Source organism: Salvelinus namaycush, chromosome 37 (assembly GCF_016432855.1).
Source record: "Salvelinus namaycush isolate Seneca chromosome 37, SaNama_1.0, whole genome shotgun sequence".
NCBI lineage: Eukaryota > Metazoa > Chordata > Actinopteri > Salmoniformes > Salmonidae > Salvelinus > Salvelinus namaycush.
This window is the reverse complement of record NC_052343.1, coordinates 25,556,791-25,578,302: the sequence shown is the minus strand read 5'-3', so window position 1 is coordinate 25,578,302 and position 21,512 is coordinate 25,556,791. Positions and strand designations below refer to the sequence as shown.

At 50.7% G+C, this 21,512-nt stretch overlaps 1 protein-coding gene across 1 annotated transcript in view; it reads left to right on the top strand.

Annotated features, from left to right (window-relative positions):
- The window catches only part of trim46a (tripartite motif containing 46a), a 39,715-nt gene that overhangs the window by 16,439 nt on the left and 1,764 nt on the right, over positions 1-21,512 (top strand). The window lies entirely within an intron of this gene.

Here is a 21,512-nt window from a genome sequence, read left to right as displayed (position 1 = left end):
GACAGAGGGAGGTAGAGGTAGGGGGGACAGAGGGAGGTAGAGGTAGGGAGGACAGAGGGAGGTAGAGGTAGGGGGGACAGAGGGAGGTAGAGGTAGGGGGGACAGAGGGAGGTAGAGGTAGGGGGGACAGAGGGAGGTAGAGGGAGGGGTGACAGAGGGAGATAGAGGTAGGGAGGACAGAGGGAGGTAGAGGTAGGGGTGACAGAGGGAGGTAGAGGTAGGGGTGACAGAGGGAGGTAGAGGTAGGGGGGACAGAGGAAGGTAGGGATGGATGGAGAGGGAGGGGGGGACAGAGGGAGGTAGAGGTAGGGATGGAGAGGGAGGGTGGACAGAGGAAGGTAGAGGTAGGGATGGAGAGGGAGGGGGGACAGAGGGAGGTAGAGGTAGGGGGGACAGAGGGATGTAGAGGTAGGGATGTAGAGGGAGGGGGGACAGAGGGAGGTAGAGGTAGGATTGAGAGGGAGGGGGGACAGAGGGAGGTAGAGGTAGGATGGATGGAGAGGGAGGGGGGGCAGAGGGAGGTAGAGGTAGGGATGGAGAGGGAGGGTGGACAGAGGAAGGTAGAGGTAGGGATGGAGAGGGAGGGGGAACAGAGAGAGGTAGAGGTAGGGATGGAGAGGGAGGGGGGACAGAGGGAGGTAGAGGTAGGGAGGACAGAGGGAGGAAGAGGTAGGGGGGACAGAGGGAGGGAGAGGGAGTGTGGACAGAGGGAGGGATGGAGAGGGAGGGTGGACAGAGGGAGGTAGAGGTAGGGGGGACAGAGGGAGGGAGAGGGAGGGGGGACAGAGGGAGGTAGAGGGAGGGATAGAGATGGAGGTAGAGGGAGGGATGGAGAGGGGAGGGTGGACAGAGGGAGGTAGAGGTAGGGGGGACAGAGGGAGGTAGGTAGAGGTAGGGGGGACAGAGGGAGGTAGAGGTAGGGAGGACAGAGGGAGGTAGAGGTAGGGGGGACAGAGGGAGGTAGAGGTAGGGAGGACAGAGGGAGGTAGAGGTAGGGGGGACAGAGGGAGGTAGAGGTAGGGGGGACAGAGGGAGGTAGAGGTAGGGGGAGGGAGGTAGAGGGAGGGGTGACAGAGGGAGGTAGAGGTAGGGAGGACAGAGGGAGGTAGAGGTAGGGGTAGGGAGGTAGAGGTAGGGGGAGGGAGGTAGAGGTAGGGGGGACAGAGGAAGGTAGAGGTAGGGGGGACAGAGGGAGATAGAGGTAGGGAGGACAGAGGGAGGTAGAGGGAGGGTGACAGAGGGGATAGAGGTAGGGGGACAGAGGGAGTAGAGGTAGGGAGTGGAACAGAGGGAGTAGAGTAGAGGTAGGAGGACAGAGGGAGGTAGAGGTGGGGGGACAGAGGGAGGTAGAGGTAGGGGGACAGAGGGAGGTAGAGGGAGGGTGACAGAGGGAGATAGAGGTAGGGGAGGACAGAGGGAGTAGAGGTAGGGTGACAGAGGGAGGTAGAGGTAGGGGGGACAGAGGGAGGTAGAGGTAGGGGGGACAGAGAGGGAGGTAGAGGTAGGGGGACAGCGGGAGGTAGAGGGAGGGGTGGGACAGAGGACCAGTCAGTTAGGAAAGTAAAGGCCGCTTGTTCAAACAGAAATTTGGCCCATCTGCAGCTTTAACTCCAAAAAGTTCAATCTAAGCCTTGATGCCCTCAATCTCACTATGAAATGATCAATGAAATTACCAGGTACCACCCAAAGCCGTAAATCACGGGCACATCTCATAGAGCATCATTCCCCACACCCAACTGCCCTCTAAATAACACCTCTGCTGTTCCCTCAACTAAGATTCAGCAATCCACTGCTCTCAGTGCCTGCATCCGTTAATGGGTCAGAAGTCAAAAGACCTCCACCACACTGTTCAAACGATCCCCCTGAAACACTCAGCGAGCAGGTCTTTCTAATTCGACTGTGTTTTTATTTGGGGGTATCCTGGAAGGATATTGATCTCATACGTGTTCAGCTAGCACCGGCATGCTGGTTCATTATTATCCTCACCATCTTAAATAACCGCCCACTCGCCCCCCCCATTCAAGAAATTTAGAAACCAGGAACTAGATATATGCCCTTGGTTCTCTCCAGACTCTGACTGCCTTTCTTACACCAAACAAAAAAATTCCTATGGCGTTCTGCATTAGATCCCGGGCGCCCCCCGTAGATACCGCCAACTTTTCTAGGGAAGCTATGAAAACCCCAATATACACAGCGGCAGTTAGAAAAGCAAGGTCTTAGCTTTTTCAAGCAGAAATATGTTTCCTGCAACACAAACTCTATATTAAAAGTCCATGGAGAATAAGAAACAACCCACTCCTCCCAGCTGCCACTGCCCCATTGAACGATAGGAAATACTGTCTACCACTGGATAAATCCACTATAATTGAGAATTTTGTTTCTAATAAGCATTTCTCTACAGCTGGCCATGCTTCACCTGGCTACCCTACCGCGTAGTCAACAGCACTGCACCCCCCACAGCTACTCGCCCAATGCCTTTCCCCATTTCTCCTTCACCTACTTCCAGTAGCTGATGTTCTACAAAGAGCAGCGCAAAATTTGACCACCTACAAATCAGCCGGGCTAGAGAATCTGGACCCTTCTTCTAAGATGATCTGCTGAAATTGTTGCCACCCCTATTACGAGCCTGTCAACCTCTCTTCGTGTCGTCTGAGATTCCCCAAAGATTGGAAATCAGCTTTGCGGTTCATCCCCCTCTCCAAGGGGGGGACACTTGACCCAAAACTGCTACAGACCTAATCTAGGCTACCCTGCCTTTCTAAGGCTTAGAAAGCCAAAGTCAACAAAAGATTACGACCATTCGAATCCCACCATACCTTCTCGCTATGCAATTGGTTTCAGAGTGGTCATGTGGGTGCAAATCAGCCACGCTCAAGGTCCTAAATGAATTCTTAACCGCCATCGATAAGAAACAATACGTTGCTTTTTTAGCCGTATTCATTACCTCGGCTCAAGGCTCTTTCGACTCTGTCATTTATTTTTCAACACATCTTCATCCCGGCAGACCCGATAAACCACTTGGCTCTCTCAAATGATTGCCTGCCTGGCGTCACCAACGACTCTCTGATCCGAGTTCAGTGTTTTTTGCTCATTAAATCCGGAGGGTCTGTTGTCCGGGCCTCCCTGGCAGGCTCTATGGGGGGACACACAGGGTTCAATTCTTGGACGGACTCTCATTCTCTGTATACATCCCAATGATGTCGCTCTTGCTGCTGGGGAGTCTTCTGATCCACCTCTACGCAGACGACACCATTCTGTATACTTCGGCCCTTCTTGGACATGTGTTAACAAACCCTCCATGGCGAGTCTTCATGGCATACTATTTATTTCTCTCTTCTGTGGCTCCCAATTGACTCTCCTAAATACAACCGTAAAAAATAATGCATTCTCCTTGTTCAACGATCTCTGCTGCACCTGCCCGCCTGTCCAACACACTACTCTGGAACGGACTCCGACTTAGATATTATGTGGACAACTACAAATAACTACGCGTGTTCGGTCTAGACTGTAACTCTAGTCTCCAGACTCACACAAACATCTCCAATCCAAAGTTAAATCTAGAAGGCTTCTATCCGCAAACAATAGATCTTCATTCATGCTGGCCACAACATAATACCCTCGTATAAACTGACCATCCCTACCAATCCCGACTTAGGCGATGTCAATTACAAATTAGCCTCCCACTACCTATTTCATAATAAATTGGATGCAGTTTATCACAGTGCATCCGTTTTCACCAATCAAGCCACATATACTCCCACCAACCATGCGAACGTAAGAGCTCTCGTTGGCTGGCCCCGCTCATATCGTCGCCACACCACTGGCTCCAGGTCTCTACAACGACCCTGCTAGGTAAAAGTTCCCACTATCTCAGCTCGATGGTCACCATAGCACCAACCTGTAGCACACGCTCCATGTCATGGTATATTTCTCTCTGGTCACCCCCCCCAAACCACCAATTCTTTCCTTGGCCGCCCTACGTCCCTTTCCAGTTCTTGCTGCCACTGAATGGACCCACGAACAAAAAATTCTGAAAATGGAACCCCACATTACTCAACAATCACAGCCTTTAAGCACCACGCTGTCAGAGCAGCCTCACCTGATTACTGCATAACTTGCTACATAGCCATCCATAACATTTTGACCTCCAAACAATTACTACCTCTTTCTTACACTGTACTTATTTTTTATTTTTGCTCCTGCACCCCATATTCTATCTACTACTTGCGCATTCTTCCCACTGTTCAAAAATTCAACATTCCAAGTTGGTTTTACATGCTATATGGTATTTTTACTTCGCCACCCATGGCATTTTCTGTTGCCTTTCACCATACCTTATCCCGTCACACCCCTCCATCTTGCTAACACGTCTGCCTATCTCATTAACTTATTTTTCTTACTCCGTACTATTGACGTATGTTGTTGTATTTACTCCATGTGTAACTCTGTGTTGTTGTAGGTCGAAACTGCTGTGCTTGATCTTGGCCAGGTTATAAGGGGATTTGCGTCAATTCAAACTGTTTTTTTTGTGTTTACAGGACCAAAAATGGGATTCCGAGTCACCCACGAATATAGATTCTAAGGTCTATTTTATTTAACAAGCCTAAGCCGATCAAATGGGTAAATGCCTAATTTTCGGTATATACGGGTTCACTGTATACTCACAGCTAGGGCAGAACCAGGGAGCTCCGCAGGAGGATGTACCGCTAACTCACCAGTCTGTTCTTGCACACTGTGACAGGACTGTAGTTCCAAACCCGTCTCGTTGGCCGATCATCAGTAGACCGGCCCTGACGCGTTGGTTTAAACTTTTCTGCTCAGGCCTATCGCCGGCGCCTCCAGGCTAGTCCTAGCCCTTCATTTGCGCTCCTTTTTTTTGTGGGTGTCCGGCGCTGTGCTGTGTAGATTACCGCTCCCTCACCCTCAGAGGCTGAGGCAGACATGATCTTCACACATTTGTTGAGCTATTTGAACCCTGCTATTAAAGAAGCACACTGGTTCTTCTAGTCCCTCCAAGGCTAACCACAGCTTTACTCCCCCAGCACACGTCATCTGGGGGTAACTGTTACTTCCAGCACACACACACAGCACACAAAGGCGTACAAGGCCAACAGTGCTAATATAATCACATGTCGATATAGCACTGCGGGCTTATAGTGCCAATAAACACAAATCCTAAACACAGGTCGCATATTGCTCAAATGAGAACTTGCTTCTCAACTTGACCCATATTGGTTGTTAACTATTTTAAGGTGAAACCCCAAAAGTTTAAAAATAAATAAAATCAATGTATTTTGTTATGGAAAAAGCTTTTAGTGGATTTCACTCCGAACCTGGGTATCAGACAGCCTATTATGAGTCACGTTGTATCTTTTACACCAACCCAAGTTGTCATAAATGTTCTATATGGTTGATTCACAAATAATCATTTCAGTATTTCTGATTTTCATTTTTGGCACGCTCCTTCACCACAAAGATCAAGTGAACGCGATGATGAACAACCTCAGCCTATCCAGAACATACTGTTTAACCACTCTGTCCTGCTCCTCACGTATGTTCCTCCAGAGCAGAACATTACTGTACCACTCTGGTCCTGCTCCCCACTGTCTTCCTCATTCCAGAACATACTTACCACCTAGCCGTCCTGACTCCTCCACTGTCTTCCTCCATCCAGAACATTATACTGTACCACTCTGTCCTGCTCCTCCACTTCTTCCTCCATCAGAACATTTACTGTACCACTCTGTCCTGCCCTCCTCCACTAATTCTTTCAATCCAGACAACATACTGTAACAACTCTGCCTGCTCCTCACCTGTCTTCCTCCATCCGAACATACGCCCCCACTCGTCCTGCTCCTCCACGTCCTTCCTCCATCCAGACCACATAACCCTGTACACCACTCTGTCACTGCCTCCCGCTCCCACTATCTCCCCTCCATCCCCCAGCAACCATACTTGTACCACTCTGTCCTGCTCACTCATACTATCTCCCCCTCCAGTCCAGAACATACTGTACCCACGCCCTGTCGGCTCCTCCACTGTTCTTCCTCAATCAGAACTTATGCACCCTTGTCCTTGCTCCTTACACGTCTTCATCCATCCAGAAATACACATGTACCACTCCCTGTCCTGCCTCCTCCACTAGCTCGCCTCCATCCAAAAAACATTACTTTTACCACTCGTCCCCGCATCACCTCCACTATTATTCCTCCATCCAGAACATACTGTACCACTCTGTCCTGCCTCCACTAGCTTCCTCCATCAGACGATTGACTGTACCACTCCGTCCTGACCCTTCACACCCCTATCTCTCCATCCGACATACTGTACCACCTCTGTCCTGCTCCTCCACTATCTCCCCATCCAGAACATACTGCACCACTCTGTCCTGCTCCTCCACTGTCTTCGTCCATCCAGAAAATTACTTACCACTCTGGTCCTGCTCCTCCACTATCTTCCCACCAAAACATACTGTACCACTCTGTCCTGCCCTCCTTCCACTATCTCCCCTCCACATCAAGAAAATACTTGTTACCAAGCTGTCTGCTCCCCTACACTGTACTCCCACCATCCTAAAACATACGTACCACTCGTGTCCCCTGCTCCTCCACACACTATCTTCCCATCAAAACATACGTACCACTCTGTCCTGCTCCTCCATATCTTCCTCATCCAGTAACTTTATATTCTGTACCAACTTCGCGTCATGCTCCTCAACCGTCTTCATCCCATCCCAGAACACCTACACTGCTACACTTGTCCTGATCCTCCACTGTCTTTTCCTCCATACAGAAAAATACTGTACCACTCTCGCCTGGCTCCTTCACTGAATCTTCTCCCACCTCCAGAACATACTGTACCATCCTGTCTGCTCCTCCACTATCTTCCTCCATCCAGACCCACCCCCATTCCACTGTACCACTCTGTCCTGCCTCCAATATCTTCCTCCATCCAGAACATACTCGCACACTCTGTCCGCTCCTCCACTGTCTTCCGCCATCCAGAACCATACTGTACCACTCTGTCCGCCCCTCCTCCACGCTTCCCCAGTCCATTTTTGTCTCGAATCATACCTTGCACTCACTCTGTCTGTATCCTCCAATGCCTGCCCCATTCCAAAAATTACTTGATACCACACTCCTGTCTCTGCTCCTCCACTTCTCCTCCATCAGGAACATACGTAACACTCTGTCCTGCTCCACTATCTTCATCCCTCCATCCAGACAACATACCTCTGCACACTCTGGTCCCCCCCTGATCCTCCCACTGTCTTATACTCACTCACTCCAGAACATACGTACCCCACTCCCTGTCCATGCTCCTACACTGTCTTCTCCCGTCCATCTAATTGAACATACTTGTACCACTCCTGGCCTGACTCCAATATCTTCCCCATCCAGAACCTACTGGGTACACCTGTCCTGCTCCTCACTATCTTCTCCATCCAGAACATACTGTACCATCTGTCCTGCCCTCCACTGTCTTCCTCCATCCAGAACATACTGTACCCACTCTGTCCTGACCCACTATCTTCCTCATCCAGAACATACTGTACCAACTCTGTCCTGCTCCTCCACTATCTCCTCCATCCCAGTAACAGTTTACTGTACCACTCTGATCTGCCTTCCACTGTCTTCCTCCATCCAGCACCACATACTGTACCACCTGTCCTGCTCCCTCCACTATTTCCCACATTCACAGAACCCATACGTTTTTTTTTTTTTTTTTTTTTTTTTTTTTTTTTTTTTTTTTCTACCACTCGTCCTGCTCCTCACACTATACCTCTCACTCCATCAGAAACACCTCCTGCACTTCACTCGTGTCCTGCTCTCCAACGTCTTCATCCAGTCCAGAACCACTAACCTGTCCCACTCTGTCCTGCTCCTCCACTATCTTCCTCCATGCAGCAACATACTGCACTCACTTCTGTCCTGCCTCCTACACTGTCTTCACTCCATTTCTTCCCGAACATACGTACACTCTGTCCTGACTCCCACTGTCCTTCCTCCATCCAGAAAATACTGCTACCACTCGTCCTGCTCCCTCCACTATCTTCCTCCATCCAGGAACATACTTGTACCACTCTGTCCTGTCTATACCACAATGTCTTCCTCCATCCAGAACATACACTGACCCACTCGTCCGCTCCTCTACTACTTCCCCATCTAGAAACATTACTGTACCACTCTGTCCTGCCTCCACTTCTTCCTCATCCAGAACATACTGTACCACCTTTCCGGCTCCTCACTGTCCTTCCATCCAGGAACATACTGCTTACCACTTCTGTCCTGCTCCTCCACGTCCTTCCTCCCATCCAGCGACATACTGCTACAACGTCATGTCACCGCTCCTCACTGTGTCTTCTCCATCCAGAATCATCACTGTACCACTCTGTCCGGCCTCCACTGTCTTCCTCCATCCAGAACTACCTGTCCACCACTCGTTCCTGCTCCTCCCTGCCTTCCTACATCCAGAAACATAACTGTACCAACTCTGCGCCTGCATCTCACGATCTTCCCTCCATCCAAGAACATACGTATCCACTCTGTCCGTCCTCCACTTCTTCCTCCATCCCAGAAACATACATGACCCACCGTCGCTGCTCGCCTCCACTATTTCCTCCACAGAACATAACTGACCACTTGTCCTGCTCTTCCTCATCCCTTCCTACCATCCAGAACATACTGTACCACTCTGTCCAGCTCCTCACTCCATCTTTCCTCCCAAGCCCAAGAACATACGGCACCACTCTGTCCTGCTCCTGTCACTGTCTTCCTCCATCCAAGAACATACATGCCAGACCACTGGTCATGCTCCCCACTAGTTTCCCATCCAGAACATACTGTACACTTCGTCTGCTCCTCACTCATCTGTTCCGTTCCAATCCAGACTATACTGCTACCACTTCTGTCCCTGCTCCTCTCACTGTCTTCCTCCATCCAGAAATACCTGTACCACTCTGTCCTGCTCTCCACTGTCTTCCCCCATCCAGACATACTGCACCATCTCTGTCCTGCGCCTCCCACTGTCTTCCTCATCCTTATTGAAAATACTGTCACACCTCTGTCCTGCTCCTCCACTATCTTCTCCATCCAGAACAATGTACCACTCTGTACTTAGTCTCCTCCACTGTCTTCCTCCATCCAGAAACATACTGCACCACTCTGTCTAGTCCTCACGTCTTCCTCCATAGAACATACTGTCACCGGTCCTGCTCCTCCAGTGTCTTCCTCCCTCCCAGACACATACTGTACCACTCTGTCTGCTCCACTTCTTCCTCCATCCAGAACATACTGTACCACTTGTCCTGCTCTCCACTACTTACTCCATCAGAACTACTGCTACTCACCCTCACGTCTTCCTCCATCCAGAACATACTGTACCACCGTCCTGCTACCTCCACATCTTCCTCCATCCCAGAACATACTGTACCACTCTGTCCTGCTCCTCACACTTCTTCCCTACACATCCAAGAACATTACGGTTACCACATCTGTCCTGCTCCTCCACTATCTTCCTCCATCCAGAACATACTGTACCACTTGTCCTGCTCCTCCTATCTATCTCTCCATCCAGAACATACTGCTACCACTCTGTCCTGCTTCCACACTGTTCTCTCACACCAGAACATACTGTACCACTCTGCTTCCTGCTCCCCCACTATCTTCCTCCACATCCAGAAACATACTGTACCACTCTGTCTGCTCCTCCACTGTCTTCCTCACATCCAGAACATACTGACCACGTTGTCCTGCTCCCCACTGTCTCCTCCATCAAGAACATACTGTACCACTCTGTCCTGCGCCCTCCACTATCTTCCTCCATCCAGAACATACTGTACCACTCTGTCCCTGTCCTCCACTTCTTCCTCCATCAGAACATACTGTACCACTTGTCCTCGCTCCTCCACTATCTTCCTCCATCCAGAACCAATACTGCTATCACTCTGTCCTGCCTCTCCAGTTCTCTCCTCACATCCAGAACATACTGTACACTCTGCTCTGCCTTCCAATAGTCTTCTCCATCCATCCACGAACATACTGTACCACTCTGTTCCTCTACTCCCATCTTCCTCCATCCAGAACATACGTACACACTCTGGCCTGGCTCCTCCACTGTCTTCCTCCATCCAGAACATACTGTACCACTCTGTCCTGTCCTCCACTATCTTCCTCCATCCAGAACATACTGTACCACTCTGTCCTGCTTCCCCCCCACTATCTCCCTCCATCCCGAAAACTGTCTTCCTCCACATCTGCTCACCACATCTGTCCTGCATCCTCCATTCTGTACCTCCTCCATCCAGAACATACTGTCACCACTCTGTCCTGCCTCCTCCACTTACTTCCTCCATCCAGAACATACTGACCACTCTGTCTCTCTCCTCCCACTGTCTTCCTCCATCCAGAACATACTCGTACCACTTCGTCTCTGCTCCTCCACATCTTCCTCCATCCAGAAAATACTGTACCACTCTGTCCTGCTCCTCCACCTTTCACTTCTTCCCATCCAGAACATACTGTACCACTCTGTCCGCTCCTCCCACTATCTTCCTCCATCCAGAACATACCTTGGATCCACTCTGCCTGCACCTCCACTGTCTTTTCCCCATCCAGACACATACTGCACCACTCTGTCCTGCTTCCTCCACTATCTTCCTCCATCCAGAACATACTGTACACTCTGTCCTGCTTCCTCCACTATCTTCTCCTACCACAGAACACTGTACCACTCTGTCCTGCTCCTCCACTGATCTTCCTCCATCCAGAACATACTCACCACTCTGGTCCTGCTCCTCCACTGTCTTCCTCCACACCAGAACATACTGCACCACTCTGTCCTGCTCCCACTGTCTTCCTCCATCCAGAACATACTGTACCACTCTGTCCTGCTCCTCCACTATCTTCCTCCATCCAGAACATACTGTAACCACTCGTCCTGCTCCTCCACTGTCTTCCTCCATCCAGAACATACTGTACCACTCTGTCCTGCTCCTCCACTATCTTTCTCATCCAGAACATACTGTACCACTCTGTCCTGCTCCTCCACTATCTTCCTCCATCCAGAACATACTGTACCACCTGTCCTGTCCTTCACTATCTTCCTCATCCAAGAAACATACTGTACCACTCTGTCCTGCTCCTCCACTGTCTTCCTCATCCAGAAAATACGTACCACTTGTCCTGCTCCCACTTCTTCCTCCATCCAGAACATACTGCACCACTCTGTCCTGCTCCTCACCATGCCTTCGCTCACATCCAGAACATACTGTACCACTCTGTCCTGCTCCTCCACTATCTTCCTCCATCCAGAACATACTGTACCACTCTGTCCTGCCTCCACTTCTTCCTCCATCCAGAACATACTGTCACCACCTCTGTCCTGCTCCTCCACTGTCTTCTCCATCCAGAACACTACTGTACCACTCTGTCCTGCTCCTCCACTTATCTTCCTCCATCCAAGAACATACTGTACACACTCGTCCTGACCCACTATCTCCTCCATCCAGAAAATACTGTACCACTCTGTCCTGCTCCTCCACTATCTTCCTCCATCAACCGAACATACTGCACACTCTTGTCCTGCTCCTCACACTGTGCTCCCTCCATCCAGAACATACTGTACACTCTGTCCTGCTCCTCCACTTCCTCTTCTCCATCAGAACATACTGTACCACTCTGTCCTGCTCCTCCATACGTCTTCCTCCATCCAGAAACATAGTACCACTCTGTCCGCTCCTCCACGTCTTCCTCCATCCAGAACATACTGTACCACTCTGTCCTGCTCCTCCACTATCCTTTACTCCATCCAGAACATACTGTACCACTCCTGTCCTGCTCCTCCACTGTCTTCCTCCATCCAGAACATACTGTACCATCTGTCCTGCTACTCCACTGCTTCCTCCATCCAGAACATACTGATACCACTCGTCCTGCTCCTCCACTATCTTCCTCCATCCAGAACATACTGTACCACTCTGTCACTGCCTCCACGTCTTCCTCCATCCAGAAACATACTGCACCACTCTGTCCTGCTCCTCCCACTATCTTCCTCCATCCAGAACATACTGACCACTCTGTCCTGCTCCTCCACACTGTCTTCTCCCATCCAGAACATACTGTACCACTCTGTCCTGCTCCTCCACAGTCTTCCTATCCAGAACATACTGTACCACTCTGTCCTGCTCCTCCACTCTTCCTCCATCCAGAACATACTGTACCACTTTCCTGCTCCTCCACTGTCTTCTCCATCCAGAACATACTGTACCACTCTGTCCTGCTCCTCCACTATCTTCCCCATATACAGAAACATACTGTACCACTCTGTCCTGCTCCTCCACTATCTTCCTCCATCCAGAACATACTGTACCACTCTGTCCTGCTCCTCCACTGTCTTCCTCCATCCAGAACATACCTGCACACTTGTCCTGCTCCTCCACTGTCTTCTCCATCCAGAACATACTGTACCACTCTGTCCTGCTCCTCCCACTATCTTCCTCCATCCAGAACATACTGTACCACTCTGTCCTGCTCCTCCACTGTCTTCCTCCATCAGAACATACTGCTACCACTCTTGTCCTGCTCCTCCACTTCTTCCTCCATCCAGAACATACTGTACCAACTCTGTCCTGCTCCTCCACTATCTTCCTCATCCAGAACATACTGTACCACTCTGTCCTGCTCCTCCACTGTCTTCCTCATCCAGAACATACTGTACCACTCTGTCCTGCCTCCACTTCTTCTCCATCCAGAACATACTGTACCACTCTGTCCTGCTCCTCCACTGTCTTCCTCCATCCAGAACATACTGCACCACTCTGTCCTGTCCTCCATGTCTTCCCATACCAGAACATACTGTACCACTGTCCTGCTCCTCCACTATCTTCCTCCCATACCAGAACATACTGTACCACTCGTCCTGCTCCTCCACTGTCTTCCTCCATCCAGAACATACTGCCACCACTCTGTTGCTCCTCCACACTTCTTCCTCCATCCAGAACATACTGTACCACTCTGTCCTGCTCCACTCCACTATCTCCCCTCCATCCAGAACATACGTCACCACTCTGTCCTGCTCCTCACTGTTTCCTCCATCCAGAACATACTGTACCACTCTGTCCTGCTCCTCCACTATCTTCCTCCATCCAGAACATACTGTACCACTCTGTCCTGCTCCTCCACTGTCTTCCTCCATCCAGAACATACTGTACCACTCTGTTACTGCTTCCACTATCTTCCTCATCCAGAAATACGACCACCTGTCTGCTCCTCCACTATCTTTCCTCATCCAGAACATACTGTACCACTCTGTCCTGCTCCCACTTCTTCTCTCATCCAGAACATACTGTCACCACTCTGTCTCTGACTCCTCCACTGTCTCTATCTCATCCAGAACATACTGTACCACTCTGTCCTGCTCCTCCACTGTCTTCCTCCATCCAGAACATACTGTACCACTCTGTCTGCCTCCACTGTCTTCCTCCATCCAGAACAACTGTACCACTCTGTCCTGCTCCTCCACTATCTTCCTCCATCCAGAACATACTGTACCACTCTGTCCTGCTCCTCCACTGTCTTCCTCCATCCAGAACATATGTACCACTCTGTCCTGCTCCTCCACTATCTTCCTCCATCCCAGAACATACTGCACCACTCTGTCCTCGCCTCCTCCACTGTCTCTTCCATCCAGAACATACTGCACCACTCTGTCCTGCTCCTCACTATGTTTCCTCCATCCAGAACATACTGTACCACTCTGTCCTGCTCCTCCACTATCTTCCTCCATCCAGAACATACTGTACCACTCTGTCCTGCTCCTCCACTGTTCTTCTCCATCCAGAACATACTGTACCACTCTGTCCTGGCTCTCACTGTCTTCCTCCATCCAGAACACACTGTCCACCACTCTGTCCTGCTCCTCCACTGTCTTCCTCCATCCAGAACATACTGTAACCACTCTGTCTGCTCCTCCACTGTCTTCCTCCATCCAGAAACATACTGTACCACTCTGTCCTGCTCTCTCCATGATCTTCCTCCATCCAGAACGAACTACGTACCACTCTGTCCTGCTCCTCCACTTCCTCCTCCAGAACATACTGTACCACTCTGTCCTGCTCCTCCACTGTCTTCCTCCATCCAGAACATACTGTACCACTCTGTCCTGCTCCTCCACTATCTTCCTCCATCCAGAACATACTGTACCAACCTGTCCTGCCTCCACTGTCTTCCTCCATCCAGAACATACTGTACCACTCTGTCCTGCTCCTCCATATCTTCCTCCATCCAGAACATACTGCTACCACTCTGTCCTGCTCCTCCACTGTCTTCCTCATCCAGAACATACACCCTCGCTTTCTCTACACTGCTTCCTCCACCAGAACATACTGTACCACTCTGTCTGCCTCCCCACCACTGCTCTCTCCATCCAGAAAATACTGCACCACTCTGTCCTGCTCCTCCACTGTCTTCCTCCATCCAGAACATACTGTACCACTCTGTCCTGCTCCTCCACTATCTTCCTCCATCCAGAACATACTGTACCACTCTGTCCTGCTCCTCCACGTATCTTCCTCCATCCAAGAAATACTGTACCACTCTGTCCTGCTCCTCCACTCTTCTCCATCCAGAACATACTGTACCACTCTGTCCTGCTCCTCCACATCTTCTTCCCATCTAGAACATACTGTACCACTCTGTCCTGCCTCCCCATCTCCTCCATCCAGAACATACTGACCACTCTGTCCTGCTCCTCCACATCTTCCTCCATCCAGAACATACTGACCCACTTGTCCTGCTCCTCACTGTCTTCCTCCATCCAGAAACATACTGTACCACTCTGTCCTGCCCTACCCTCACTGTCTTCCTCCATCCAGAACATACTGTACCACCCCTGTCCTGCTCCTCCACCACTCTTCTTCTTCCTCACAGAACATACTGTACCACTCTGTCCTGCTCCTCCACTACTTCCTCATCCGAACATACTGTACCACTCTGTCCATGCCTCCACTATCTTCCTCCATCCAGAACATACTGTACCACTCTGTCTGCTCCTCACTGTTTCCTCCATCCAGAACAATACTGTACCACTCTGTCCTGCTCCTCCACTATCTTCCCCATCCAGAACACTACTGTACCACTCTTGTCCTGCTCCTCTACTCTTCCTCCATCAGAACATACTGTACCACTCTGTCCCGCTCCTCCACTGTCTTCCTCCATCAGAACATACTGCTACCACTCTGTCCTGCTCCTCCATGTCTTCCTCCATCCAGAACATACTGTACCACTCTGTGTCCTGCCCTCCACTTTCCTCCATCCAGAACATACTGTACCACTCTGTCCTGTCCTCCACGTCTTCCTCCATCCAGAACATACTGTACCACTCTGTCCTGCTCCTCCACTTCTCCTCCACCACAGAACATACTGTAACCACTCTGTCTGCTCCTCCACTGTCTTCCTCCATCCAGAACATACTGTTCACCACTCTGTCCTGCTCCTCCATATCTTCCTCCATCCAGAACATACTGCTACCACTCTGTCCTGCTCCTCCACTGTCTTCCTCCATCCAGAACATACTGTACACTCTGTCCTGCTCCTCCACTGTCTTCCTCCATCCAGAACATACTGTACACTTGTCCTGCTCCTCCACTGTCTTCCTCCATCCAGAACATACTGTACCACTCTGTCCATGTCCTCCACTGTCTTCCTCATCCAGAACATACTGTACCACTCTGTCCTGCTCCTCCACTATCTTCCTCCATCCAGAAACATACTGTACCACTCTGTCCGCTTCCTCTCTGTCTTCCTCCATCCAGAACATACTTACCACTGATGTCGCTGCTCTCACTGTCTTCCTCCATCCAGAACATACTGTACCACTCTGTCCTGGCTCTCCACTGTCTTCCTCCATCCAGAACATACTGCCACTCTGTCCTGCTCCTCCACTGTCTTCCTCCATCCAGAACATACTGTACCACTCTGTCCTGCTCCTCACTATCTTCCTCCATCCAGAACATACTGTACCACTCTGTCCTGCTCCTCCACTGTTCCTCCATCCAGAATATACTGTACCACTCTGTCCTGCCCTCCACTATCTTCCTCCATCCAGAACATACTGTACCACTCTGTCCTGCTCCACTTCTTCCTCCATCCAGAACATACTGTACCACTCTGTCTCGCCTCCACTATCTTCCTCCCATCCAGAACATACGCACCACTCTGTCCTGCCTCCACTATCTTCTCCATCCAGAACATACTGTACCACTCTGTCCTGCTCCTCACTAGTCTTCCTCCATCCAGAACATACTGTACCACTCTGTCCTGCTCCTCCACTGTCTTCCTCCATCCAGAACATACTGTACCACTCTGTCCTGCTCCTCCACTGTCTCCTACCAGAACATACTCGTACCACTCTGTCCTGCTCCTCCACTGCTTCCTCCATCCAGAACATACTGTACCACTCTGTCCTGCTCCTCCACTATCTTCCTCCATCCAGAACATACTGTACCACTCTGTCCTGCTCCCCCCACTGTCTTCCTCCATCCAGAACATCGTACCACTCTGTCCTGCTCTCCACTGTCTTCTCTCCATCCAGAACATACTGTACCACTCTGTCCTGCTCCTCCACTATCTTCCTCCATCCAGAACATACTGTACCACTCTGTCCTGCCTCCACTACTGTTCCTCCATCCAGAACATACTGACCACTCTGTCCTCGCCTCCACTTATCTCCTCCATCCAGAACATACTGACCACTCTGTCCTGTCCTCCATATCTTCCTCCATCCAGAACATACTGTACCACTCTGTCCTGCTCCTCCACTTCTTCCTCCATCCAGAACATACTGCCACTCTGTCCTGCTCCTCCACTGTCTTCCTCCACAGAACATACTGTACCACTCTGTCCTGCTCCTCCACTATCTCTCCATCAGAACATACTGTACCACTCTGTCCTGCTCCTCCACTGTCTTCCCCATCCAGAACATACTGTACCACTCTGTCCTGCTCCTCCACTATCTTCCTCATCCAGAACATACTGTACCACTCTGTCTGCTCCTCCACTGTCTTCCTCCATCCAGAACATACTGACCACTCTGTCCTGCTCCTCCACTGTCTTCCTCCATAGCCAGAACATACTCGTACCCACTCTGTCCTGCTCCTCACTATCTTCCTCCATCCAGAACATACTGTACCACTCGTCCTGCTCCTCCACATTGTCTTCCTCCATCCAGAACATACGTACCACTGTCCTGCTCCTCCACTGTCTTCCTCCATCCAGAACATACTGTACACTCTGTCCTGTCCTCCACTATCTTCCTCCATCCAGAACATACTGTACCACTCTGTACCTGCCTCACTGTCTTCCTCCATCCAGAAACATACTGTACCACTCTGTCTGCTCCTCCACTGTCTTCCTCCATCCAGAACATACTGTACCACTCTGTCCGCTCCTCCCTATCTGTCCTCCATCCAGAACATACTGTACCACTCTGTCTGCTCTCCACTGTCTTCCTCCATCCAGAACATACTGTACCACTCTGTCCTGCTCCTCCACTTCTTCCTCCATCCAGAACATACTTGCACACTCTGTCCTGCTCCTCCACTGTCTTCCCCATCCAGAACATACTGTACCACTCTGTCCTGCTCCTCCACTATCTTCCTCCATCCAGAACAATACTGTACCACTCTGTCCTGCTCCTCCACGTATTCCTCCATCCAGAACATACTGTACCACTCTGTCCTGCTCCTCCACTGTCTTCTCCATCCAGAACATACTGTACCACTCTGTCCTGCCCTCCATATCTTCCTCCATCCAGAACATACTGTACCACTCTGTCCTGCATCACTCTTCTCCATCCAGAACATCTGCACATCTGTCCGCTCCTCCACTATTTCCTCCATCCAGAACATACTGCACCACTCTGTCCTGCTCCTCCACTTCTTCCTCCATCCAGAACATACTGTACCACTCTGTCCTGCTCTCCACTATCTTCCTCCATCCAGAACATACTGCACACTCTGTCCTCGCTCTCCACTGTCTTCCTCCATCCAGAACATACTGTACCACTCTGTCCTGCTCCTCCATATCTTCCTCCATCCAGAACATACTGACCACTCTGTCTGCTCCTCCACTGTCTTCCTCCATCCAGAACATACTGTACCACTCTGTCCTGCTCCTCCACTATCTTCCTCCATCCAGAACATACTGTACCACTCTGTCTGCTCCTCCACTATCTTCCTCCATCCAGAACATACTGTACCACTCTGTCCTGCTCCTACACTTCTTCCTCCATCCAGAACATACTGTAACCACTCTGTCCTGCTCCTCCACTGTATCTTCCTCCATCCAGAACATACTGTACCACTCTGTCCGCTCTCTCACTATCTTCCTCCATCCAGAACATACTGTACCCACTCGTCCTGTCCTCCACTATCTTCCTCCATCCAGAACATACTGTACCACTCTGTCCTGCTCCTCACTGTCTTCCTCATCCAGAACACATCTGTACCACTCTGTCCTGCGTCCTCCCACTGTCTTCCTCCATCCAGAACATACTGTACCACTCTGTCCGCTCCTCCACTGCTTCCTCCATCCAGAACATACTGTACCACTCTGTCCTGCTCCTCCACTATCTTCCTCCATCCAGAACATACTGTACCACTCTGTCCTGCCTCCACTATCTTCCTCCATCCAGAACATACTGTACCACTCTGTCCTGCTCCTCCACTGTCTCCTCCATCAGAACATACTGCACCACTCTGTCCCCCTCCTTCCACGTCTTCCTCCATCCAGAACATACTGTACCACTCTGTCTGACTCCACTGTCTTCTCCATCCAGAACATACTGGCACCACTCTGTCTGCTCCTCCACTATCTCCTCCATCCAGGAACATACTGTACCACTCTGTCCTGCTCACTCCATGTCCTTCTCCTCCATCCAGACATACTGTACCACTCTGTCCTGCTCCTCCACTGTCTTCTCCATCCAGAACATACTGTACCACTCTGTCCTGCTCCTCCACTATCTTCCTCCATCCAGAACATACTGTACCACTCTGTCCTGCTCTCCACTGCTTCTCTCCACCAGAACATACTGTACCACTCTGTCCTGCTCCTCCACCTATCTTCCTCCATCCAGAACATACTGTACCACTCTGTCTGCTCCTCCATACTTCCTCCATCCAGAACATACTGTACCACTCTGTCCTGCCTCCACTACCCTCTTCACTCCACCAGAACATACTGCACCACTCTGTCCTGCTCTCCACAATCTTCCTCCATCCAGAACATACTGCACACTCTGTCCTGCTCCTCCACTGTCCTCATCCAGAAAAATTACTCGTACCACCACCTTTGTCCCCCCGATTCTCCAACCTCTCTTGTTTCTTCCTCCATCCAGAAACATACTGTACCACTCTGTCCTGCCTACCTCCCACTAGTCTTCCTCCATCCAGAACATTACTGTACCACTCTGTCCTGCTCCCCACTGTCTTCCTCATCCAGAACATACTGTACCACTCTGTCCTGCTCCTCCACTCGTCTTCTCCATCCAGAACATACTGTACCACTCTGTCCTGCTCCTCCACCGTCTTCCTCCAATCCAGAACATACTTGTACCCACTCCTGTCTGCCCTCCACTATCTCCCATCCCAGAACATTACTGTACCACTCTGTCCTGCTCCTCCACTATCTTCCTCCATCCAGAACATACTGTACCACTCTGTCCTGCCCCTCCACTCTTCCCCATCCAGAACATACTTACCACTCTGTCCTGCTCCTCCACACTGTCCTCCATCCAGAAACATACCGTACCACTCTGTCCTGCTCCTCCACTGTTCCTCCATCCAGAACATATGTACCACTCTGTCCTGCTCTCCACTGCTTCCTCCATCCAGAACATACTGTACCACTCTGTCCTGCTCCTCCACGTATGCTTCCTCCATCCAGAACATACTGTACCACTCTGTCCTGCCTCCACTATCTTCCTCCATCCAGAACATACTGTACCACTCTGTCCTGCTCCTCACTGTTCCTCCATCCAGAACATACTGCACCACTCGTCCTGCTCCTCCACTGTCTTCCTCCATCCAGAACATACTGTACCACTCTGTCCTGCCTCCACTGTCTTCCTCCATCCAGAACATACTGTACCACTCTGTCCTGCTCCTCTCACTATCTTCTCCATCCAGAACATACTGACCACTCATGTCCTGCTCCCCATCTTCTCTCCATCCAGAACATTACCTGCCCACTTGTCCTGCCACTCCAGTTCTTCCTCCATCCAGAACATACTGTACCACTCTGTCATGCTCCTCCACTGATCTTCCTCCATCCAGAACAAAAGTAACACTCTGTCCTGCTCCTCCATAGTCTTCCTCCATCCAGAATATTACTGTACCCACTCTTGTCCTGCCTACCCCCGCCACCATCTTCCTCCATCAAGAAACATACTGTACCACTCTGTCCTGCTCCTCCACTATCTTCCTTCCATAGACAGAACATACTGTACCACTCTGTCCTGCCCTCCACTATCTTCCATCCAGAACATACTGCACCACTCTGTCCTGCTCCTCCACAATCTTCCTCCATCCAGAACATACTGACCACTCTGTCCGTGCTCCTCCACTGTCTTCCTCCATCCAGAACATACTGCCACACTCTGTCCTGCTCCTCCACTGTCTTCCTCCATCCAGAAATACTCGTACCACTCTGTCCTGCTCCTCCACTGTCTTCCTCATCCAGAACTACTGTACCACTCTGTCCTGCTCCTCCACATGTGCCCTCCCACTCCAGAACACTACTGTACACTCTGTCTGCGCCTTCCTCCACATGTTTCCTCCATCAGACATACTGTACCACTCTGTCCTGCTCCTCCACTATACTTCCTCCATCCAGAAACATACTGTACCACTCTGTCCTGCTCCTCCACTATCTTCCTCCATCCAGAACACACTTTACTGTACCACTCGTCCTGCTCCCCCTCCACTATCTTCTCCATCCAGAACATACACACCACTCTGTCCTGCTCCCCACTAGTCTTCCTCCATCCAGAACATACTGTACCACTCTGTCCTCTCTCCACGTTCACTCCATCCAGAACATACTGTCACCACTCCTGTCACTCCCACCGCTCACTATCTTACTCCATCCAGAAAATACTGTACCACTCTGTCCTGCCTCCATATCTTCCTCACATCCAGAACATACTGTACCACTCTGTCCCGCTCCTCCACTGTCCCTTCCTCCATCCCAGAACATACTGTACCACTCTGTCCCTCGCTCCACTGTCTTCCTCCATCCAGAACATACTGTACCACTCTGTCTGCCTCCACTATCTTCCTCAATCCAGAAACATACTGCGATACCAATCGGTCTGCTCCCTCCACTGCCGCCCCGGCCACTTTGTATATCATACTAGCCACATACCCTGCACCACATCCCCTCATCGCCCTCCACTGTCTTACCACACAATGCAGAACCACTACTGACCACTCTGTCCTGCTCCTCACCTATCCT